General features: G+C 37.9%; 1 protein-coding gene and 1 long non-coding RNA gene across 2 annotated transcripts in view; one reads left to right on the forward strand and one right to left on the reverse strand.

The window, feature by feature from the left end:
* The window catches only part of LOC144316684 (uncharacterized), a 507527-nt gene that overhangs the window by 253908 nt on the left and 226927 nt on the right, over positions 1 to 26692 (reverse strand). The window lies entirely within an intron of this gene.
* LOC144317094 (uncharacterized) overlaps positions 21614 to 26692 on the forward strand; it is a 38375-nt gene continuing 33296 nt past the window's right edge. Inside the window, exons 1-2 of the long non-coding RNA XR_013382978.1 lie at positions 21614 to 21718; positions 22618 to 22667. This is a non-coding gene — a long non-coding RNA (uncharacterized LOC144317094). The remainder of the gene's footprint in view (positions 21719 to 22617; positions 22668 to 26692) is intronic.

Here is a 26692-nt window from a genome sequence, read left to right on the forward strand (position 1 = left end):
AATTAGAACCTACACAGCCTTAGAGGTATTTCTTTGTTTGGGTCCCTAAGTCAAACAGAGGGATTAATAGCAGTATATAATACGTAGTATATAGAGTTTTAACTCTGGTGGCTTGCATGCTAAACTGTCTTTAAAAATATAAACTACTTCAGGTGATTAATTATTTGATATGTAATACTATCCCTGTTTCTGCATAAGCAAAAGTTTGCACTATAAAGTGAGCTCGGGGTCTTATCACCACTCTACAAGACAGCTCTAGACTCCCCAGCACTTGAGAAAGGATGGTCCATACTAGAAAAAAATGTGCAAATCTTGATCATTCATCTATGATACCCATCAAGACCCCCAGAAGAGGATTCCTTGGTGAAAAGCACAGGTTCACTAACTGACCTTAAGTCTTGCTAAATTTAATCAGTTTCTAGTATTATTTGGTTTCTATTCATCCCCCCCCAGCCCTTCCTATGGATATGCTTATAACATTTTGACCATTTATGTATTCCTATGATACACCATTTTCACAGCATATGCATGAGTATCATAATTTTAAAATAATATAAGCATTTTTAATTGATTTTAATTTAGTTTCTTAGCACAAGAAGCTGAAGTTGTAGAAAATGTTATCATGTTAACACCTATATTGTCATTTATGTAATAAAAAATGTGAATTTCCAGTTTCTCTCTCCTCTAAGAATGAACAAAGAGGGTAGTAGGTTTTACTGGACAATGTGAGGAAAAGATAGAAAGGAACATAAACAGAAAGAGCCTGTCTTGTTTCTTTGGCTCAGGGAGGCAGTACCAATATCCTATTAGTCTCTGATTTGACCAGAGGTTCGGATTGAGAAAGACCAAACACTCATCATTCCCACATCCTCCCTCTCATACAGTTCCCTGGCCCAGGTGCCACGGGTGCCCACTCATGAGTCTTCTGAACAACCTGCTCTAAAGCCCAACCAACATACACAGACATAGGCTTCTCCCAGCCTCCACTTTTCACTGACAATAATTTAGACCCTCACACACAAAAGGCAGGTTTTTCCATTGGGATGGAGCCAAACTTGGTGGGGTGGAAAGAGACCACCAGGTCTGGACATTAGTATTAGAGTGGTGCTCCCACCAACTCTTTCTCTACCCTCAGGCACAGGGTTGTGACTCTAAGATTGGGAAGTAAAAATCAGAAATAAAAACAACAGCAACAACTATACACTGATCTGTACAGATTAAAACAACACACCATCCATAAAGAGGTTTTGCAAAGGATGCAATGCATATTTTCCTTGTCATTAAAAGCATTAATCCCATTAACCAAGGCATCCTGCAAAGTCCATTTTAAATAACTTGCACCAACTATATATGACATGAGGGATAATAGAAAAAGGGAAATGTATCTGTATAGTGCCCCAAGTCCAGCTCTAAGAGAATAGCAAGTGCCAGATGACTACATTAATATGAGAACTTTACAATTCTGTACTATGGAAGTGATACATAAAATTGATATTTTCCGTTTTCATAGATTAAAAAATGTGTACTTCAACAAAAATGCTAAATCCTAATAAACAACAAACAATTGATATTGCAAACAGTATTTAAGTTCATACATGACACTTTCAAGTTTGAAATTTGTAGGGTATAAATCAGGGAGCCTCACAGAGAATATTGGAGATTAGTTCAATTGATTTTTTTTCTTTTACAATAAGTTAAAACAGGAAACCAGTCTAACTAGCCAACAGCTCCAAACTTGTCACAAACTGCAGCTATGAAATCCCTAAATTCCTTGATTCTATGATCCTACAAGTTCTAACTGGAGCTCAGAAAAGTTCCCAATGGTAGAACATTAGTTATAGAATAACACGATAGGCCACTACTGCATAATACTGATTTTTAGCTGCTAAAATCCACTTATTCATACTTTCATTAATTTAATAAATATTTATGGAAGTTATATAGTATATATTGAGGTTGAGATTGATATTAGTAGTTCCTACTATGTGCTAGGTACTGTGATAAATATAGGAAATGATAGGAAAAAAACTGCTTCAAAAAACTATTAATCTAATAAATTAGTTACTCCCCAATATTTTCTGCCCCAGTAGGCCCAAGACCTATGACACAGTTCAGTGTCATAGTTACTGTGCAAGTCAAGGGAGCTGGGTATGTGGAGAAGACAGGATATGGTGCCTGGTACTTTTAAATTTTATTTACTTTTTTTTTTTTGGTACTTTCAAATTTTTTTAATAAATTTATTTTTTATTGGTGTTCAATTTGCCAACATACAGAATAACACCCAGTGCTCATCCTGTCAAGTGCCCCCCTTCAGTGCCCGTCACCCATTCACCCCCATCACCACACTACTCAGCCATTAGAAATGACAAATACCCACCATTTGCTTCAACGTGGATGGAACTGGAGGGTATTATGCTGAGTGAAGTAAGTCAATCGGAGAAGGACAAACATTATATGTTCTCATTCATTTGGGGAATATAAATAATAGTGAAAGGGAATATAAGGGAAGGGAGAAGAAATGTGTGGCGGGGGGGGGTACTTTCAAATTTTAAGACAAGTTTCCCTTCTTTTGGTGGATAATCACTATAGCAGGCATAATTAAATAGATAAAAAGTTCCCTTCCCTCTCAAAGGGCTTTGGCATGATTATATAATTAAACTCATTACTTCATTGCTAGACCTAGCATCATCTAGTAAAAGAAAAAGAATGAACAAGTCACTATGAGTTCATCGCTTTGTTGCCCAAAGTAGGAGGCATGAAAAATAACACTAATATGAACAGCTACCACTTATTGAATGTTTCCCACATGACAGCTAAGTTTTTTGCATGCACTTTGCCATTGAATCTTTTTGTTTGTTTGTTTGTTTGTTTGTTTGTTTGTTTGTTTTTTGCCATTGAATCTTAACAAGAACTCTACATAGTAGGTACTATTACTACTGGGTGATCACACACTCGGCTTTGCCTGGACAGTATTGGTTATATTTGTTATCTTAATTATTAATAGTCCCTTCTTTCACTCTCAAAAGTGTGCCAATTGGATAATATTATTTTTATCTATAAGGTATTACCTTTATATAATCCAACCTAAAAGATGACTTTAGAATAACCTTAGGACAATCTTAGAAGGGCCTTCTAAAGCTCCACTTAAGTCACTGTGGTGTCCTATTTAAAGATGGCCTGGAGATGGCCACTCAGAAAAGAACCAAATCCTACATCTTCTAATAAATTCCACTGTTATGCAATGTGCTCACTGAGAGGTGTGGAGACAGGAAGGCATTAAAAAAAAAATCATGACGTAGTTAGTAGCAGGGATCAAGATGGTATAAATCTCCCTGCAAATAGATAGGGAAAACTGAAAATAATGGTCATAAAATCTTATGAGATGTATTTCCACAAGATACATAATGGCAGCAATTCTATATTCAGCTTAGAATTCATTATGGAGAATTTGATAAAATGAAAGAATTTGATTACACCTTCTTAAAAGTTTACCATAATGAGGTTTAAAGATGAATTCCCATTCTTTGGATTCCTTTTCTATCAAGCATCAGACTGTAGCAACACCTTTGAAAAATTTAATGGCCTATGTATTTGAGAATTTGAACTTGAAGTATTTGTATATTTAAATTTGAAAAGTAAGAAAGTTGCATTCTTATACTGAATTCAATATGATAATAGGAAAAAGGCAAATGTATGTGCCAAACCAGAAGGCAACACGAAAGCAGCTATAAATGGATGATTTAGCATCCAGTGAAGGAAACTAAATTCCTCCTGATACCAAATTTTGCAACACTTATATGCAGACTGATTATAAATTTTTTTCATAAGATTTTTTAAACATCCATATCAGAGTGTTTGGACTATGTAGCTGAATTGCATTCCAACCTTGCTCAATTTACCCTATTTTGCACATTGCACTTGTAATGACCAACAAAATTCCACTGATAGCAGCATTCTCAACAACAAGCTTCCCAGATAATCAGTAAATCCCCATTCCCCACTATCAACCCAACAGTGATCTTCTCATCAGATAACAGTTGATAGATTTTCTTTATCACCAATTCATCATTAGAGCTAACAAGTATTGATTTATAGTCTGGTAAGGGGAAAACTCCATTTATAGGAAGTTTTATTTCCTAGGAAATTGTCTGAATCATCTACAATTATCTGAAAAAACATCTTCAAATGTTTTTTTTCATCTTTATATTATTGTTAAGTCCATGAGGAAATGGTTTAAGCCAAGAAGGCTGCACTACTAGGACAGGAAAAATTCCTTGTGAGTGTAATAAATGGGAACATGTTTAATTATTCAGGTATGTTTAAAGAGAACAACTTTATTGGCAATGATAACTTATTTGCCCAAATATTTGTAAAGACTATGTGACAGGGATCCCTGGGTGGCTCAGTGGTTTAGCACCTGCCTTTGGCCCGAGGCGTGATCCTGGAGTCCTGGGATCAAATCCCATATTGGGCTCCTTGCATGGAGCCTACTTCTCCCTCTGCTTTCCTTTCTCTCTCTCTCTCTCTCTCTCTCTCTCTCTCTCTGTCTTTCATAAAGGAAGACTTTCTTGAAGGAAATGTCATAAAATGTAAGATTTTTATTACTGATTGAAGATGGGTTATTTCTATAAACTATCTGCAAAGTTATGAAGGAAGTTAATGGAAGATATAATTTCACATCATAAATAGGCACTTTATAGGGGGAATCAGATAATGCACACTTTAAGGTCTCTGTACTTAGAATGACGAGGTCCTCATAAGAGCACCTTGTCTACCTAAGCCGCACACTTGTGAACTGTCCAAGTGCCCTTCAGGATGATGAGCTTTTGATTAGTCCTTTCAATTAGTGTTTATTTTCTTAAGTAGACTACTCACAACAGTTTTAAAGCTTTGAATCTCCTTTAATCACTGCCTTTAAATTAAGAGGAATAGATTTTTTTAACTTGCCTCTTGCTGCTTTGGTCAAAAGATCAAGTAGGAATGCAATTTAAATATGAAAGCTAGCATCCAATAAGCAAAAATGCACTTTTAACTAAAAATGAAAATTCACTCTAACCCCATTAAGTAAAAGCCATTACTATGGTATCCAGACCTTCTTACATATTCTTGACTGATAGTTGTGTTTTCCCATTGGTAGAAAGTTGAAAACAACTACTTTTTTTTAAAGACCTCACAAATATATCGCCCTACACATTTTTCCCAAGATACACTAGAAATCTTCTGTTCCTAGATTTATTCCTAACTGTTCCACAAAATTGGATATTTTAAAAGTAACCATAAAAAACATCTATAGAGAACAAAATTGAGCCACCTTAGACTTCTGGGGAAGATGGTGGGGTAGAAAGACCCTAAGGCCACCTTGTTCCATGGATAAAATTAGATAACACATACATCAGTGTAAATAACCCAGAAAATGATCTGAAGACCAGTAAAACAGACTCTCTATAGCCAAATGTAGAGAAGAGGCCACACTGAAGCGAGTATGAGGAGAGTATGAGGAGAGGAGATGCAGTCATGTGCTAAACAGACTGATCAGATTGAGAGAGGAAGGGACCACACAGGTACAGAGAGGGAAAATAAACAAATCCTCATACAAGCACTCCAGGTATGGGGAAACCACATGGGGGAGATGAATCCCCATAACACTCAGCTTTGAAAATCAGAGGGTCATAATTTTTTGAGTTCTTACAATCAACAAGGCTTGACACTTGTAACTTTAAAAATCATCCAGCTGGGCTCTGTGAGAGATAGGAAGGCTACAGGGTACTGAATCCCTGACCTTAAAGAGACAGAACAGATAGCCCTGGGAGAAATAGCAAAGAAGAAGCATTTTGAAAAATGCCTGGAGTATATGGGAAGTAGATTTATTTACTAATCTCAGAATAGGTGCTGGAAGGACAGGGAGGTCATCTCCGAGAACAACAAAAAAACCTGGCAGGCACTGTTCCCCTCCCCCACCCTCAAGACTAGACACACAGATACCTGCAGAAACCAGCATAGCATAACACTCTCCACTAAGCTTGCTAAGAGCACACCTCAACTCAGCATTCTTCTGCAGAAATGTTCCCTCCATCCAAGCCTGGCAATGACTTTTTCTCCCATTATCTGTACCACTTTCTTCTGTAGAACTGCCTCCTCTAATATGCCTTTGGCCAGAGCCCAACCAAAGCAGTAACACAAGTCTAACAGTGTGCACGTTGCCCCAGTAGAGGCCAGCACTACTCCAAAGTGACTCCTGCCCTGCGGAGAGGACAAGATAACTATACAGACCAGTACAACTACAGCCCCAGCCCTGAGGGCTGACATCTGGTCAGACCACAAGTCCCACCCACCAACAAAATCTTCTCAGGGGACAACAGAGGGAAAGTGCCCTACAGTTCAATGCTCCTCTATCTGACAAGTTCTTGGTCTGACTCAACTTAAGAACAAGGCAGCACCTATTGGTCCACTAAATAACACAGGGACCAACCCCTGACCATAACAGGCAAAGGAAGCCATTCCAGATAACTGGACTGAAGGCAAAAGTGGCTCAGTCACAACAGTGAGGCACACAACACACATAGGAGACATCATTGAAGTGCCAGATTCTAGTGAACAGGGGGCATTGCCCTACAGGGCACCATAGGATGTCTTCTTCATAAGGTCATTACTTTCAAGAACAGGAGACATACCTGACTTTCCCAACACATAAAAACAGACACAGAGAGTTACACAAAATGAAGAGAGAAATATGTCCAAAATGAAAAAAAAAAAACGGAAAAAGAATCACAGCGAGAGCTAAACAAAACAAAGATAAATAATGTGCCTAATAGAGAATTTAATGTTTACAAAAATATTCATAGAACTTGAGAAAAGAAGACCTCAATAAGCCCCTTAAAAAGAGATAGAAAACCAAAAAAAAAATGAAATAACTGTTTCAGTTGAAGATGAAGAACTCAATAACTAAAATTAAAGATGAAGAACTTAGTAACTGAAATTAAAAATACATTAGATGGAATAAATAGTAGAAAAGAGGAAGAAGAATGAACAGTAACCTGGATGAAAGAGTAATGGAAAGTAGTCAAGTTGAACAGGAGAGAGAAAAAATGATAAAAAAATGAAAATAGACTTAGGAACTTGGTGACACCATTAAGCACAATTACATTAACATTATAGGGATCCCAGAAAAGGGGGTGGAGAGGGGAAGAAAATTTATTTGAAGAAATAATAGTTGAAAACTTTCTGAATCTGAGGAAGGAAACAGAAATCCAGATCCAGTATACACAAAGAATGACCAACAAAATCACTCCAAGGAGGTCCACACCAAGACACATACAATTAAAATGCCAAAAAGTGGTTATTTAAAGAGCATTTTAAAAGCAGCAAGAGAAAAGAAAACAGTTACATACAAGGGGAAACTCCATAAGGCTATCAACTGATTTTTCAGCAGGAGTTTTACACGCCAGAAGAGAGTGGCATGATATATTCAGAGTACTGAAGGGAAAAAACTTTCAGCCAAGACTACACTATCCAAGAAGGCTACCATTCAGAACAGGAGAGAAAGGAACTTCCCAGACAAACAAATTTAAAGAAATTCATCACCACTAACCTACCCTACAAAAAATGTTAAAAGGGACTCTGAGTGGAAAGGAAAGATTATAAGTAGAAGTAAGAAAAGTAAGAAAAAGAAACACAAGAATAAAAGTAAGTTTATATATAAAAATTAGTCAAGGGATTGACAAAATAAAAGGATGTAAAGTAGGAAACCATATACCTAAAATGTAGGGGTGAGGGTGGAATAAAGAATGAGTTCAAACTCAAGAGACCATCAAGTTAATATAGACTACTTTATGCACACAATGTTATATACAAACGTAATAGTAACCATAAATCAAGAACTGGTAATAGATATGCAAAAAATAAAGAGAAAGGAATCTAATTATGTCACTAAAGAAAGTCAGCAAACTGTGAGAGAAAAGAGCAGAAGAGATAAGAACTAGAAAAACAGCAATAAAACAAGTAATAAAGTGACAATAAGTACATACCTATTAATAATTACTCTGAAGGTAAGTGGACCAAATATTTCAACCAGAAGAAAGAGGGTGATAAAAAAGGATAGCATAGGATAAAAAAGCAAAACCCATGTAATGCTGCCTACAAAACATTCATTTCAGATCTAAACACACATGCAGATTGAAAAGCATTTATCAATTATGCAAATGGATGTGATAAGAAAGCCAAGGTAGCAATACTTTTATCAGACAAAATAGATTTTAAAACATAGATGATACCAAGGGACAAAGAAGGACACTGTATATTCATAAGGGGAATAGTACAACTAGAACATATAATAATTATAAACCTTTTGCAACCAACAAGGGAGCACCCAAACACACAAAGCAGCTAATAACAAACATAAAGATGTGATTGATAGTCACACAAAAATAGTAGGGAACTTTATCACCCTACTGACATCAATGAATAGATCATGCAAATAGAAAATCAACAAGAAAACAATGGCTTTGAATGATACATAGGACCAAATGGATCAAACAGATATGTTCAGAACATTCCACCCTAAAACTCTGGAATATACATATTTTTCAAGTGCATATGGAACTTGCTCCAGAATAGATCACATATTAGGCCATAAAACAAGTCTCAAGAAACTCAAAAAGACTGAAGTCCTACCATAGCATCTTTTCTGACCACAATGCTTGAAAACTAGAAATCAAGAAAAAGAAAAAATCTGGAGAGAACACGAATAAATGAATTTAAATAACATGCAACTAAATAATGAGTGTGTCAACCAAGAAATCAAAGAGAAAAATCACAAAATTCATGGAGACAAATGAAAATGAAAACACAATGGTCCAAAATCTTTGGGATGCAGCAAAAGGTATTCTTAGACTGAAGTTTATTAGCAATACAGACCTACCTCAAAAAGCAAGAAAAATCTCAGATAAACATCTTCACTTTATACCTAAGGAGTTAGAAAAAGAAGAACAAACAAAACACCAAAGCAGTAGAAGGAAGGCAATAATAAAGATCAGAGCAGAAATAATTGAAATAGAAACTGCAAAGAGGGGGGGAGGGGCAAGACGGCGGAAGACTAGGGTCTCCGAGTCACCTGTCCCCACCAAACTACCTAGAAAACCTTCAAATTATCCTGAAAATCTATGAATTCGGCCTGAGAATTAAAGAGAGAACAGCTGGAATGCCACAGTGAGAAGAGTTCGCGCTTCTATCAAGGTAGGAAGACGGGGGAAAAAGAAATAAAGGAACAAAAGGCCTCCAAGGGGGAGGGGCCCCGCGAGGAGCCAGGCTGAGGCCGGGGCGAGTGTCCCCAGGACAGGAGAGCCCCGTCCCGGAGGAGCAGGAGCTGCACCGACCTTCCCGGCGGAAAGGGGCCCGCAGGGAGGTGGAGCAGGACCCAGGAGGGCGGGGGTGCCCTCGGGCTCCCCGGGACAGTAACAGCAACTGCGCGCCCAGGAGAGTGCGCCGAGCTCCCTAAGGGCTGCAGCGCGCAGGGCGGGACCCGGAGCAGCGGAGGGGCTCGGGCGGCGGCTCCGCGGAGGGGGCTGCGGGGCGGCAGCAGCTCGGGGGGGCTCGGGCAGAGGAAGAGGCTCCGTGCGGAGGGGCCTGCGCGGTTCCAGGAGCAGCTCGGGGAGGGGGGCTCGGGCGGCGGCTCCGCGGAGGGAGCTGCGGGGCGGGAGCAGCTCGGGGGGGCTCGGGGGCGGCTCCGCGGAGGGGGCTGTGGGTTGGGAGCGTGAATCCACCAGCGCAGGCTCCGGAGCACAGGGCGCCGGGACACATCCCAGGATCCGGCCTCCCCCCGGGACAGGCAGAGGCCGGGAGGGCCCAGGACAGCAAGGACGCTCCGGCCCCGAGCTGAGCAGATCAGCGGCCCCGCCCCGGAGCCTCCAGGCCCTGCAGACGGAGAGCTCCGGAGTTACTGCGGGGGCTGAATCCAGGTTTCCAGAGCTGGCCCCGCCACTGGGGCTGTTGCTCCTGCGGCCTCACGGGGTAAACAACCCCCACTGAGCCCTGCACCAGGCAGGGGCACAGCAGCTCCCCCAACTGCTAACACCTGAAAATCAGCACAACAGGCCCCTCCCCCAGAAGACCAGCTAGACGGACAAGTTCCAGCGGAAGTCAAGGGACTTAAAGTATACAGAATCAGAAGATACTCCCCCGTGGTTTGGTTTTGTTTTGTTTTGTTTTGCTTTGCTTTGCTTTGCTTTTTGATTTGTCTCCTTCCCCCACCCTTTTTTTCCTTTCTTTCTTTTTCTTTATCTTTTTCTTCTTTTTTTTTCTTCCTTTTTTTTCCCTCTTTCTCTTTTCTTTCCTTCTTTCTCTCCTCTCTTTTTCTCCTTTTCCCAATAAAACTTGCTTTTGGCCACTCTGCACTGAGCAAAATGACTAGAAGGAAAACCTGACCTCAAAAGAAAGAATCAGAAACAGTCCTCTCTCCCACTGAGTTACAAAATCTGGATTACAATTCAATGTCAGGAAGCCAATTCAGAAGCACTATTATACAGCTACTGGTGGCTCTAGAAAAAAGCATAAAGGACTCAAGAGACTTCATGACTGCAGAATTTAGAGCTAATCGGGCAGAAATTAAAAATCAATTGAATGAGATGCAATCCAAACTAGAAGTCCTAACGACGAGGGTTAACGAGGTGGAAGAACGAGTGAGTGACATAGAAGACAAGTTGATGGCAAAGAGGGAAACTGAGGAAAAAAGAGACAAACAACTAAAAGACCATGAAGATAGATTAAGGGAAATAAACGACAGCCTGAGGAAGAAAAACCTACGTTTAATTGGTGTTCCCGAGGGCGCCAAAAGGGCCAGAGGGCCAGAATATGTATTTCAACAAATTCTAGCTGAAAACTTTCCTAATCTGGGAAGGGAAACAGGCATTCAGATCCAGGAAATAGAGAGATCCCCCCCTAAAATCAATAAAAACTGTTCAACACCTCGACATTTAATAGTGAAGCTTGCAAATTCCAGAGATAAAGAGAAGATCCTTAAAGCAGCAAGAGACAAGAAATCCCTGACTTTTATGGGGAGGAGTATTAGGGTAACAGCAGACCTCTCCACAGAGACCTGGCAGGCCAGAAAGGGCTGGCAGGATATATTCAGGGTCCTAAATGAGAAGAACATGCAACCAAGAATACTTTATCCAGCAAGGCTCTCATTCAAAATGGAAGGAGAGATAAAGAGCTTCCAAGACAGGCAGCAACTAAAAGAATATGTGGCCTCCAAACCAGCTCTGCAAGAAATTTTAAGGGGGACTCTTAAAATTCCCCTTTAAGAAGAAGTTCAGTGGAACAATCCACAAAAACAAGGACTGAATAGATGTCATCATGATGACACTAAACTCATATCTCTCAATAGTAACTCTGAATGTGAACGGGCTTAATGACCCCATCAAAAGGCGCAGGGTTTCAGACTGGATAAAAAAGCAGGATCCATCTATTTGCTGTCTACAAGAGACCCATTTTAGACAGAAGGACACCTACAGCCTGAAAATAAAAGGTTGGAGAACCATTTACCATTCGAATGGTCCTCAAAAGAAAGCAGGGGTAGCCATCCTTATATCAGATAAACTAAAATTTACCCCGAAGACTGTAGTGAGAGATGAAGAGGGACACTATCTCATACTTAAAGGATCTATCCAACAAGAGGACTTAACAATCCTCAATATATATGCCCCAAATGTGGGAGCTGCCAAATATATAAATCAATAACCAAAGTGAAGAAATACTTAGATACTAATACACTTATATTTGGTGACTTCAATCTAGCTCTTTCTATACTCGATAGGTCTTCTAAGCACAACATCTCCAAAGAAACAAGAGCTTTAAATGATACACTGGACCAGATGGATTTCACAGATATCTACAGAACTTTACATCCAGGGGCAGCCCCAGTGGCTCAGCGGTTTCGCACCTGCCTTCAGCCCAGGGTGTGATCCTGGAGTCCTGGGATCGAGTCCCACATCAGGCTCCCTTCATGGAGCCTGCTTCTCCCTCTGCCTGTGTCTCTGCTTCTCTCTCTCCTCTCTGTGTATTCTCGTGAATGAATAAATAAAATCTTAAAAAAAAAAAGAACTTTACATCCAAACTCAACTGAATACACATTCTTCTCAAGTGCACATGGAACTTTCTCCAGAATAGACCACATCCTGGGTCACAAATCGGGTCTGAACCAATACCAAAAGATTGGGATCGTCCCCTGCATATTCTGACCATGATGCCTTGAAATTAGAACTAAATCACAACAAGAAGTTTGGAAGGACCTCAAACACGTGGAGGTTAAGGACCATCCTGCTAAAAGATGAAAGGGTCAACCAGGAAATTAAGGAAGAATTAAAAAGATTCATGGAAACTAATGAGAATGAAGATACAACCATTCAAAATCTTTGGGATGCAGCAAAAGCAGTCCTGAGGGGGAAATACATCGCAATACAAGCATCCATTCAAAAACTGGAAAGAACTCAAATACAAAAGCTAACCTTACACATAAAGGAGCTAGAGAAAAAACAGCAGACATATCCTACACCCAGCAGAAGAAGAGAGTTAATAAAGATTCGAGCAGAACTCAATGAAATCAAGACCAGAAGAACTGTGGAACAGATCAACAGAACCAGGAGTTGGTTCTTGGAAAGAATTAATAAGATAGATAAACCATTAGCCAGCCTTATTAAAAAGAAGAGAGAGAAGACTCAAATTAATAAAATCATGAATGAGAAAGGAGAGATCACTACCAACACCAAGGAAATACAAACGATTTTAAAAACATATTATGAACAGCTATACGCCAATAAATTAGGCAATCTAGAAGAAATGGACGCATTCCTGGAAAGCCACAAACTACCAAAACTGGAACAGGAAGAAATAGAAAACCTGAACAGGCCAATAACCAGGGAGGAAATTGAAGCAGTCATCAAAAACCTCCCAAGACACAAGAGTCCAGGGCCAGATGGCTTCCCAGGGGAATTCTATCAAACGTTTAAAGAAGAAACCATACCTATTCTCCTAAAGCTGTTTGGAAAGATAGAAAGAGATGGAGTACTTCCAAATTCGTTCTATGAGGCCAGCATCACCTTAATTCCAAAACCAGACAAAGACCCCACCAAAAAGGAGAATTACAGACCAATATCCCTGATGAACATGGATGCAAAAATTCTCAACAAGATACTAGCCAATAGGATCCAACAACACATTAAGAAAATTATTCACCATGACCAAGTAGGATTTATCCCTGGGACACAAGGCTGGTTCAACACCCGTAAAACAATCAATGTGATTCATCATATCAGCAAGAGAAAAACCAAGAACCATATGATCCTCTCATTAGATGCAGAGAAAGCATTTGACAAAATACAGCATCCATTTCTGATCAAAACTCTTCAGAGTGTAGGGATAGAGGGAACATTCCTCGACATCTTAAAAGCCATCTGCGAAAAGCCCACCGCAAATATAATTCCCAATGGGGAAGCCCTGGGAGCCTTTCCCCTAAGATCAGGAACAAGACAGGGATGTCCACTCTCACCACTGCTATTCAACATAGTACTGGAAGTCCTAGCCTCAGCAATCAGACAACAAAAAGACATTAAAGGCATTCAAATTGGCAAAGAAGAAGTCAAACTCTCCCTCTTCGCCGATGACATGATACTCTACATAGAAAACCCAAAAGTCTCCACCCCAAGATTGCTAGAACTCATACAGCAATTTGATAGCGTGGCAGGATACAAAATCCAGAAATCAGTGGCATTTCTATACACTAACAATGAGGCTGAAGAAAGAGAAATTAAGGAGTCAATCCCATTTACAATTGTACCCAAAAGCATAAGATACCTAGGAATAAACCTAACCAAAGATGTAAAGGATCTATACCCTAAAAACTATAGAACACTTCTGAAAGAAATTGAGGAAGACACAAAAAGATGGAAAAATATTCCATGCTGATGGATTGGCAGAATTAATATTGTGAAAATGTCAATGTTACCCAGGGCAATATACACGTTTAATGCAATCCCTATCAAAATACCATGGACTTTCTTCAGAGAGTTAGAACAAATTATTTTAAGATTTGTGTGGAATCAGAAAAGACCCCGAATAGCCAGGAGAATTTTAAAAAAGAAAACCATATCTGGGGGCATCACAATGCCAGATTTTAGGTTGTACTACAAAGCTGTGGTCATCAAGACAGTGTGGTACTGGCACAAAAACAGACACATAGATCAATGGAACAGAATAGAGAACCCAGAAGTGGACCCACAACTTTATTGTCACCTAATATTCGACAAAGGAGGAAAGACTATCCATTGGAAGAAAGACAGTCTCTTCAATAAATGGTGCTGGGAAAATTGGACAGCCACATGCAGAAGAATGAAACTAGACCACTCTCTTTCACCATACACAAAGATAAACTCAAAATGGATTAAAGATCTAAATGTGATACAAGATTCCATCAAAATCCTAGAGAAGAACACAGGCAACACCCTTTTTGAACTCGGCCACGTAACTTCTTGCAAGATACATCCACGAAGGCAAAAGAAACAAAAGCAAAAATGAACTATTGGGACTTCATCAAGATAAGAAGCTTTTGCACAGCAAAGGATACAGTCAACAAAACTCAAAGACAACCTACAGAATGGGAGAAGATATTTGCAAATGACATATCAGATAAAGGGCTAGTTTCCAAGATCTATAAAGAACTTCTTAAACTCAACACCAAAGAAACAAACAATCCAATCATGAAATGGGCAAGAGACATGAAGAGAAATCTCACAGAGGAAGACATACACATGGCCAACATGCACATGAGAAAATGCTCTGCATCACTTGCCATCAGGGAAATACAAATCAAAACCACAATGAGATACCACCTCACACCAGTGAGAATGGGGAAAATTAACAAGGCAGGAAACAACAAATGTTGGAGAGGATGCGGAGAAAAGGGAACCCTCTTACACTGTTGGTGGGAATGTGAACTGCTGCAGCCACTCTGGAAAAATGTGTGGAGGTTCCTCAAAGAGTTAAAAATAGACCTGCCCTACGACCCAGCAATTGCACTGTTGGGGATTTACCCCAAAGATACAGATGCAATGAAACACAGGGACACCTGCACCCCGATGTTTATAGCAGCAATGTCCACAGCCAAACTGTGGAAGGAGCCTCGGTGTCCATCGAAACATGAGTGGATAAAGAAGATGTGGTTTATGTATACAATGGAATACTACTCAGCTATTAGAAATGACAAATACCCACTATTTGCTTCGACGTGGATGGAACTGGAGGTTATTATGCTGAGTGAAGGAAGTCAGTCGGAGAAGGACAAACATTATATGTTCTCATTCATTTGGGGAATATAAATAATAGTGAAAAGGAATATAAGGGAAGGGAGAAGAAATGTGTGGGAAATATCAGAAAGGGAGACAGAACGTAAAGACTACTAACTCTGGGAAACGAACTAGGGGTGGTAGAAGGGGAGGAGGGCGGGGGGTGGGAGTGATTGGGTGACAGGCACTGGGGGTTATTCTGTATGTTAGTAAATTGAACACCAATAAAAAATAAATTTAAAAAAAAGAAACTGCAAAGACAATAGAATGGATCATTGAAACCAGGAGCTGGTTCTTTGAAAAGGTCAACAAAATTGATGAACTTTTAGCTAAACTCATAAAAGAGAGAGAGAGGACTCAAATAAACAAAATCAGAAATGAAAGAGAAAAAATAACAACCAACACCAAAGAAATATAAAGAATTGTAAGAGAATATTATAAAAAATTATATGCCAACAAATTTAATAACCTAGATGAAATGGATACATTTCTAGAAACATATAATCTCACAAAACTGAGTCAGGAAGAAGAAGATCTGAACAAATCAAATACCAGCAATAAAATGGAACCAGTAATCAAAAAACTTCCAACACAGAAGTCCAGGAACAGACTGTTTCATAGGTGAATTCTCTCAAACATTAATGAAAAGTTAATTCCCATTATTCTCAAACTAATCCAAGAAATAGAAGAGGAAGGAAAGCTTCCAAATTCATTCTATGAGGCCAGCATTATCCTGATACTATAACCAGAAACACTATAAAAAAGAGAACTACAAGCCCATATCTGTGATAAACATAGATGCAAAAATCCTCAACAAAATATTAGCAAACTGTTCCAACAATACATTAAAAGAATCATTCATCATGATCAAGTGCGATTTATTCCTAGGATATAAGGGTACTTCAATATTCAGAAATCAGTCACCGTGATACATTATATCTACAAGAGAAGAAATAAAAATCATAAGATCATTTCAATAGGTGAAGAAAAAGCATCTGGTGAAGTACAATATCCATTCGTGATTTTAAACAAAAACTCAAAGAGTAGGGCTGGAGGGAATATACGTAAACATAATAAAGACCATCTATGAAAACCCACAGATAACATCATATTCAATGGTGACAAACTGAGACCTTTTCCCATAAGACCAGAAATGAAACAAGGAAGCCCACTCTCACAACTTTTATTCAACACAATAATAGAGGTCCTAGCCTCAGCAATAAGACAAGAAAACTAAATAAAAGGCATGCAAATTGGTAAAAAAGAAGTAAAAATTTCACTATTTGCAGATGATATGACACTATATATTGAAAATCTTAAAGATTCCACCAAAAAACTACTAGGACTGATAAATGAATCTAATAAGGTCACGGGTTACAAAATTGATATACAGAAATCTGTTGCATTTCTATATACTAATAAAGAAGTAGCAGAAAGAGAATTTAAGGAAACAATCCCATTTATAATTGTACCAAAAAGAATAAAATATTTATGAATAAACTTAACCAAGGAGGTGGAAGACCTGCAGTCTGAAAGCTATAAAACATTGATGAAAGAAACTGAAGATGACAAAAACAAATGGAAAGACATTCCCTTATCATGGACTGAGAAAATAAGCACTGTTAAAATGTCCACACTACCCAAAGGAATGTACAGATTTAATGCAATTCCTATCAAACTACCAATAGCATTTTTTCACAGAACTAGAACAAATAGTTCTAAAATATTTATGGAACTGCAAACGACCCCAAATAGAAAAGCATTCTAAAAATGGAAAAGAAAAAGGAAAAGAAAACTGGAAGTATCACAATCCCAGATTTCAAAATATATTACAAAGCTCTAGTAATCAAAACAGTGTAGTACTGTATGAAAGTAGACACATAGATCAATAGAACAGAATAGAGAGCTCATAAATAAACCCACAATTATATAGACCATTAATCCTCAACAAAATGGGAAAGAATACCCAATGGGAAAGATAGTTTTTTTCAACAAATGCTATTGGGAAAATTAGAAAGCTATGCAAAAGAATAAAACCATACCACTTTTTAAACACCATACACAAAAATAAAATTATTTAGGACCTAAATGTGAGACCTGAAACCATAAAAATCCAGAGGAGAGTACAGCAGTAAATTCTCTGACATTGGCTATAATAACATTTTTCTAGAGATGTTTCCTGAGGCAAGAGAAACAAAGCAAAAATAAACTATTGGTACTACATAAAAAATAAAAGCTTCTTCACAACAAAATAGTAATAGTCAGCAAATCTAAAAGACCTAGTGGATGGGAGAGGATATTTGCAAATGACATAGCTGATAAAGGGTTAGCATACAACATATATAAAGAACTTATACAACTCAACACCAAAAAACAGAATTATCCAATTTAAGAAAATATGAGCATAAGACATGAACAGACATTTCTCCAAAGAATATGTATAAATGACCAATAGACACATGAAAAGATGCTTAACATCACTCATCAAGAAAATACAAATCAAAACCACAACAGGATATCACCTCACATTTGTCAGAATGGCTAAAATTAAAAATGCAAGAAACAGTAAGTATTGGCGAGGATGTGGGAAAAAATGAACCCTTGTGCACTGCTGGCAGGAAAGCAAACTGATGCAACCACTGTAGAAAACATTATGGAGGTTCCTCAAAAAGTTAAAAATAGTACTACCATATGATCCTATAATTCCACTAGGTAGTTACCCAAAAAATATGAAAACAGTACTTTGAAAAGATATATACACCCTATGCTTATTGCAGCATTACTTAGCCAAATTATAGAGACAGTCCAAGTGTTAATAGATGAATGGATAAAGAAGTGGTATATACATATAATGGAATAGTACTCAGCCATAAAAAAAATGAAATCTGGCCATTTGCAACAACATGGATGGATCTAGAGAGTATGATGCTAAGTGAAATAAGTCAGAAAAATACCAAATGATAAATACTAAATAATTTCACTCATATGTGGAATTTAAGAAACAAAAACAAATGAGCAAAGAAAAAAAAAGACAACCCAAAAAACAGACTCTTAACTATTGAGAACAAACTGATGGTTACCAAAAGGGAGATGGGTTGGAGGATAGGTATAATAGGTGAAGGGGATTAAGAGTACACTTACCTGGTAAGCACTGAGTAATGTGTAGCATTGTTGAATCATTACACTGAACACCTGACACTAACATTACACTGTTAATTATATTTCAACTAATTTTTTAATCTATAAAGGACATTATTGAGGCAATGGGAATTTGAATACAGGCTATATATTAGATAATATTGCATCAGTATAAAATTTCTTGGGCATGATAACAGTGCCATGGTTAAATAGAAGAAAGTATGTCTACAGGATAGAGGCTATAGCACTTAGGGATGAAGAATCTGCAGCTAGCTTTCAATTTTTTCAGCAAAATACACATATATGTACATATGAATAAACAGACATCAAAATGGGGAAATATTATACGTAGTGAATCTAGATGAAATGTAGAAAGTATTGGTTGTATTCTTCTAACTTTCTACAGGCTTGAATTTATTCAAATTTAAAGCTGTAAAAAGTCACTTTTCTACTATAATTATCTTCAACTTTCAGAAGATATTCATCATCTGCCAAAGAGACAGAGTTTTCACCTGGTGGTAGAAAAAAGGCATTCTACAGTATCAGGAAAAAGTAAATAGAAGTAATGAGTATGGGAAAGAAATACAAGGTAGGTCTAATGGCTGAGAAGTCAAAAAGGAACCTAGAAGTTCCATGGGAGCACTTCATCTGTGACACTGAACCAGGTTGACCAATATCTCTTGTTGACCTTAGACTTTCATCACTATAACTGCATGTGTCGCTCAGTCTGTGCAGCATTTTTGTATGAGGTTTATATTTAAATTCATGGACTTTATGTAAAGCCAATTGCATTACATCATGTGAATGGGCGTCATCTAATCAGTTAAGGCATAAATACAGCAAAAGACTGATTTCACCAAAGCAAGAGGGAATTCTCCAGCAAACTGCTTTCAGACTTCAGCTGTAACTTCATCTCTTCCTGATTGTATAGCAAATTGCCTACCTACTCAAACAGCAACTCTTCCTTCAATCTGGCCCCTCTCAGCCGACTTCAGACTTCCCAAGCCTCCCCAATCATGTGAGCTAATTCCTTAAATATGTTTTTATACACATACAATATGTAATGTATATGAAATAAGTAGATATATGAAAGACATACAAATATGTATAAATATAATTTTTTCATCTTATTGGTTCAGTTTCTCTGGAGAACTCTAACAAATACAGATACTAAGGAAAGAATTTATCAAGATTAAAGATATGATCTGCCACCCGACTTCAGAGAGACATGCCCTCCTTACCTATAAGTGTGTAGAATTCTAAAGTTTTGCTGTAACTTCCCTGAATTTATGCCTATGATTCTATATTCTCCTAGGACACCTGGGACATATTGACTGAGCTACTGCCTTTACAGGAAATTAAGAGCAAGAGAAAGCAGGGCTCTATCAAAGGAGACCTCTTCCATCTTCCCTATAATCAATAATATCTAGTTTTATAAACACAAAATTCATACACATACACACAGACACACACACACACAGTTTGTGTTTTTATACTGCCCTCACCAGAATCCCCTGGGCTTTATTTAAGACCTGAGTCTACCAAGGGGTCAACCTAGCCTCTCAGCTTATGTAACCTGGCTTGCAGAGGCAGGTTCATTGTAGTCCCTCTATAAAAGGGTTGATAAAAGTTCAGATTCTGAAAGTTATTCTAAGAGAAAAGCACTATACTTAATGCCAGGCAATCTTGCAATATAAATAGTCTTTGTCTTGGGAGCTAAGGAGCCATTTCTTCTTTTAGTTTCAGTCCTTTTAGTGACCTCAGGATAGAGACCTAATATCTGGTATTAAGCTGTCATCTTTTAGTGCATAATCATTAGGGAATGACTAGACCTAAGAATACCTACCTCGTGCCAGATAATCATGGTAAAACTTTCATTCATCCATTCATTCAATCAATAAAAGTCACTCATTTATTTAAGTATTTGTTGAGCATCTATACTGTGCTAAATGTTGTGCTAATATCCAAGGATACAACAATGAGCAAAGAGAAACTCTCTGAACAGTACTCCCTGCTTTCATGAAGCTTATATGCTAGTAGAGAAGACTAACAATTAAATGTACAGTTGAACTGTGTTTTATGATAAAAGAGAAAAGGGAAATGGCATGAGAAAGCTTTGAAGTAGGCAGAGAATTCTAAATTAGCCCCCCAAGACTTATGTCCCCTGGTATATATGCCCTGTATAATCCCTTTCTCTTATGAGAAAGGCAGAATGTGTAAATATAATGGGGTATCACTCCTGTGATTAGGTTACTATTCAGCTGACTTTGAGCTCATCAGAAAGAGATTACCTGGGTTGTGTGGGTGGGCCTGACTTAATCAGAGGGGACTTTAAAAATTAAAAAAGGAAATATCAGAAAGATGCATTCCTTTTGACCTGGGAAAAAAACAAGCAGTCAAATTATGAATTCCCTATGAGAGACATGTGACAAAGAACTGTAGAGAGCCTCTAGGAGCTTAGTGTAGTCCCCGATGTACAGCTAGCAGGAAAGGGGGACTCTTAATCATACAACCTCAACGAAATAAATTCTACCAACAACCAGTGAACCTAAAAGAAGACTGTGGGTCTCAGATAAGAATAGCAGCCCAGGCAATCCTTTGATTGTAGCCTTATTAGACATGAGTAAGAATATCTACCTAAGCTATATGCACACTCCTAACCAAACAAAACAAAACAAAAACAAGAAAAACCTGTGAGATAATAAACTTATGTTCTGTCAAGAAGCTAAATTTGTAGTCATTTGTTTTACAGCAATAGAACACTAATACAGTTAGAAAATGTGGAGTTGACCTAGTCAGAAAAGACTTTCCTTGGGAAAAGATGCTTGAACTGGTGAGAAATGAATAAGATTTAACCAAGGGAAGACAATTGAAGGTGGGGGAAATCAGAAGCAGAGGATATAGGTTTAAAATCTTTAAAATGCTTAGGAATAAAGGAAGCATGGCAAACACTACAAATACAAAAACACCCATGGTAGAAAATATTATAGAAATGGGGTTGAAGAGGAAAATGGGGTGAATGATGAAGGGCTTTGAAGACCATCTTAAGGAGTTTAGATTTTACATTCAGCGAGCAGAGTGTTGTTACATGCACCCCCACCCCAATGTTCTCAGAGGTTAGTTCTTTTACTGCAGACTTCCATCCCAGAGTTCTCTAGGGACAGTTCTATAGCTTTCAAGGAGCTCTGAGCTCTGTTACTCAAGGACATGAGGATCATGCTAATCTGCCTAAGGCCTTCAGTGGACATGTAAGATGGTCTATCTCCTAGACTTATTTGGAGATTATATATTCTGTGGGTATTTCCCCATGTCACGCTTTAAAATGAGTTGAGAATTAGGAATTGAGGGGGTGCCTGTATGGCTTAGTGGTTGAGCGCCTGCCGTCAGCTCAGGGCATGATTCTGGGATCTGGGATCAAGTCCCACATCAGGCTCCTAGCAGGGAGCCTGCCTCTCCCTCTGCCTGTGTCTCTGCCTCTCTCTCCCTCTGTGTGTATCTCTCAATAAATAAATAAAATCTTTAAGAAAAAAATGTTTTTAAAAAAATTAGGAATTGAGGCAAGGATGATGAGGAGGGGGCTGGGTAGAAAATGAAAAAGAGGAAATTCTCTACATGTCTAGGAGTAATACACTTGGCCTTTAAACTCTCAACTCTCTTGCTAAAAGAATAGGTCATATTTAAGAGTAACTCAAGATACTATAAAATTTTCCAAGAGTAGATAGGTTTCTATAACTTATACCATACCTTACTTTTCGAATTAAGAGTTAGCAAGGGAAGTTTTCAAATATCTCTTTAGGCACTCTTTCACCATATGTAAAAAGATTATTTTTTTCATTCTTTCCCATGTAACATAAAATCCATCTTCTTTATTCTCAGACTTTTCCCTTTCAAAATTTAAAGACCTAAATTAGTCAATGTTTACATTTAAATCCCTTTAAGAAATCCATACTACCCTTGAGATCATTAAGTCAAATAAACTACTAAATTTCCTATAAAGTATTTCTCAGGTTTCTATTGCCTACAAGGGAAAGTTTCATTCTTCAACACTTTTAAAAGGTGACTGATAAAGTATAATACAAATTACATAAGTTATGGTTCACTAGATTCAGCAGTTCTGTATTATATAGAAATTTAATCAATCTTTCAGGGATTGCAGACATATCACAGGAGGAGGTACTTTTGACCTTTCATGGAGAGGTAAGCAAGACAAGGTACTGAACTGCATATTTCAGTGAGTTTGTTGGATTTTGTATAATTGTCTTTCTTAGAATTTCTGGCCAAATTTGAGCCCTCCTATTTGCTGTTTTACATATAAAAAGAAAAACCTGCAACTTCACTATTTGAATCAAAATGTTACCTTTATTCAACCTAAATATTTTATTTTCTCTGCTTCAAGAAAGGCAGGAATAAGTAAAGAAGAGCATGCAAAATTATATAGAACACATTAAAATAATTCCCTTTGCACTCCTTATAAATTTCCCTCACAGTCCTGGCTAATAGTAGTTGTCAACATATAATTGTTAATAGTACTCCTTTTCAATCTCAGAAGTAAGCCAATTTGGATAATAAACTGTATGCTCACCCTAGTCAAGTTTGGCATCCAGTCCAGCAAAGTAACCCCAATTCGTCTGTGCAGCTGCTATCATCCTATATTGGATAAGGATGAAGAAGGATTATATACTCAATATCAATACAGGGCTCAAAATAGCCCAAAATATGGCACCAAAACAATAGAGAATTCTATGAAGGAGAAGTGGTATAAATACAGATATAATATAAAGCTCAGTTTACCTAAAAGCAAACAGTATATAATACAGCATGAGCTTTTTATGAATAAAAATAATACAAAATGTCACATGCCATCTAGTGCATATTGACTCTTACACTTAAAGTTGTTCTTTTTTTCCACTCTTAGGCTTTTAATACTTAAGATTAAAAAAAAAAGAGTTCATTTAGTCAGAATTTTTCAGCTTATAGATGAGAAAGTGAAGCCCCAGGGATGCCAATGATTTCTCTAAGATAACCTAGTTTATTGCCTGGACAGGAACCAGAGTGTCTTGGTTCTCAAGAGACAGTTCTTTCCATGCTCTATCTCATGTGTTACAACTCAGATTCTCTCTACAGCTCCCAAAATTTGAGTATATTTACAAAAAACCATGTTCTAATTTATCTATGTACAAGTATTAAGGATATCTGCCAGTTATCTGAACTTTATTATAGCTTTAGGTACTGCTTTCATAGCAAGAAGGCACTGTAACATGTAATTTAAATGTAGTGTTTTCCAGGCACCTGGGTGGCATCTCAGGTAGTGATCCTAGGGTCCTGGGATTGAGTCCCACATTGGACTCCCCACTCAGTGGGGAGTCTGCTTCTCCCTCAACCTCTTCCCCCTGCTTATGATCTCTCTCTCTCTCTCTTTCAAATAAATAAATAAATGTAGTATTTTCCTTAATACTAAATGTTAGTTTGGAAATAAACCTATAGCTTCAATGCATCTTTTTAATGCCTACTATACAAATGTATCAATGTTTGAAAAATATGTCATGTAAAAAAGAAGTTATATTCCCTCTGAATACAGAATTGAAATAAACAATTAGGAAATCTAGACTATCCACTGGAAAAAGAAGACAGTCTCTTCAATAAATGGTGCTGGGAAAATTGGACAGCAACATGCAGAAGAATGAAACTACACAATTCTCTTACACAATACACAAAGATAAACTCAAAATGGATGAAAGGTCTAAATGTGAGACAAGATTCCATCAAAATCCTAGAGGAGAACACAGGAAACAACCTTTCTGAACTTGGCCACAGCAACTTCTTACAAGATACATCCATGAAGGCAAGAGAAACGAAAACAAAAATGAACTATTGGGACTTCATCAAGATAAGAAGTTTTTGCACAGCAAAAGAAACAGTCCACAAAACTAAAAGACAACCTACAGAATGGGAGAAGATATTTGCAAATGACCTATCAGATAAAGGGCTAGTATCCAAGATCTATAAAGAACTTCTTAAACTCAACAGCAAAGAAACAAACAATCCAATCATGAAATGGGCAAAAGACATGAACAGAAATATCACAGAGGAAGACACAGACATGGCCAACAAGCACATGAGAAAATGCTCCGCATCACTGGCCATCAGGGAAATACAAATCAAAACCACAATGAGATACCACCTCACACCAGTGAGAATGGGGAAAATTAACAAGGCAGGAAACCACAAATGTTGGAGAGGATGTGGAGAAAGGGGAACCCTCTTGCACTGTTGGTGGGAATGTGAACTAGTGCAGCCACTCTGGAAAACTGTGTGGAGGTTCCTCAAAGAGTTAAAAATAGACCTGCCCTACGACCCAGCAATTGCACTGCTGGGAATTTACCCCAAAGATACAGATGCAGTGAAACGCCGGGACACCTACACCCCGATGTTTCTAGCAGCAATGTCCACAATAGCCAAACTGTGGAAGGAGCCTCAGTGTCCATCGAAAGATGAATGGATAAAGAAGCTGTGGTCTATGTATACAACTGACTATTACACAGCCATTAGAAACGACAAATACCCACTATTTGCTTCGATGTGGAGGGACCTAGAGGGTATTATGCTGAGTGAAATAAGTCAATCAGAGAAGGACAAACATTATATGGTCTCATTCATTTGGGGAATATAAAAATTAGTGAAAGGGAATAAAGGGAAAGGAGAGAAAATGAGTGAAGATATCAGTGAGGGTGACAAAACATGAGAGACACCTAACTCTGGGAAATGAACAAGGAGTAGTGGAAGGGGAAGTGGGCAGGGGCCTGGGATGACTGGGTGACAGGCACTGAAGGGGGCACTTGGTGGGATGAGCACTGGGTGTTATGCTAAATATTGGCAAATTGAACCCCAATTAAAAAAATAAAAAAAAATTAGGAAATGAACTGTGCTATCTAAAAGTGCTCAAATGTGAAATCACTGTCATTGGTTTTCATATTTTATTTTAAAAGTCACATACACATTAATATCCATTAAACTAATTATTTGTTAGGGTTGAGATCATTTATAAATAGACTTCTCTATCTGTAAATAGGCAGAAGTTAAATTTTTAAATTTCTATGTTTAGAATGTGATTTTAAGTCATTAAATTATAATAAGGTTTTCTCTAGTTAAAAAATAATAGTTTACTTTCTAAAATTGTTTTTTGGGGAAACTGTATGGCTCAGTCAGAATAACATGCAACTCTTGATCTCGGGATCATAAGTTCAAGCCCCATGAGGAGTGCAGATATCACTTAAATAAATAAACTCAAAAATAAATAAAAATTTTAAAATAGTTACATGTTTAAGTAAATAAATAAAATTATGTTTTAACTAAATAATGGTGCATTTTTTTATACTCTCACTTAGAAACTGAGTGTACTATTTCAAATTTACTAGAAATACTACATAATCTAAGACCAGTTTCACACATGAGCTTTAGCATATACCTTACTTCTTTTGACTGCATTTTGAATGCTAAGTAATTGAAGAGAAATGTACTGGTTTTCTTGGACTAGTCTTCTTGATCAGCCTATTAAATATTAAAGAGAAATTTAAATCCGGAGAACTTCTCAGGAAAAAAATCTATTGATAAATTATGTGAATGTCTAAGTTCTAAACTTTTCATGTCTACTGGTGTTGGAGACAAAGGACTACTGCTTGGTGGCATGATGGTGTTTTCCCAGAGTTCCAAACTATTTGAGAAATAGAGCATGAAATTAACTTCTATACCTTTCACAAATACATAAACAAAACTGAAATAACCCCAAAGATACAAATGCAATGAAACGCCGGGACACCTGCACCCCGATGTTTATAGCAGCAATGGCCACGATAGCCAAACTGTGGAAGGAGCCTCGGTGTCCAACGGAAGATGAATGGATAAAGAAGATGTGGTTTATGTATACAATGGAATATTACTCAGCTATTAGAAATGACAAATACCCACCATTTGCTTCAACGTGGATGGAACTGGAGGGTATTATGCTGAGTGAAGTAAGTCAGTCGGAGAAGGACAAACATTATATGTTCTCATTCATTTGGGGAATATAAATAATAGTGAAAGGGAATATAAGGGAAAGGAGAAGAAATGTGTGGGAAATATCAGAAAGGGAGACAGAACGTAAGGACTGCTAACTCTGAGAAACGAACTAGGGGTGGTAGAAGGGGAGAAGGGTGGGGGGTGGGAGTGAATGGGTGACGGGC

The sequence above is a fragment of the Canis aureus genome, chromosome 7 (assembly GCF_053574225.1).
Source record: "Canis aureus isolate CA01 chromosome 7, VMU_Caureus_v.1.0, whole genome shotgun sequence".
In the NCBI taxonomy this organism is placed as follows: Eukaryota; Metazoa; Chordata; class Mammalia; order Carnivora; family Canidae; genus Canis; species Canis aureus.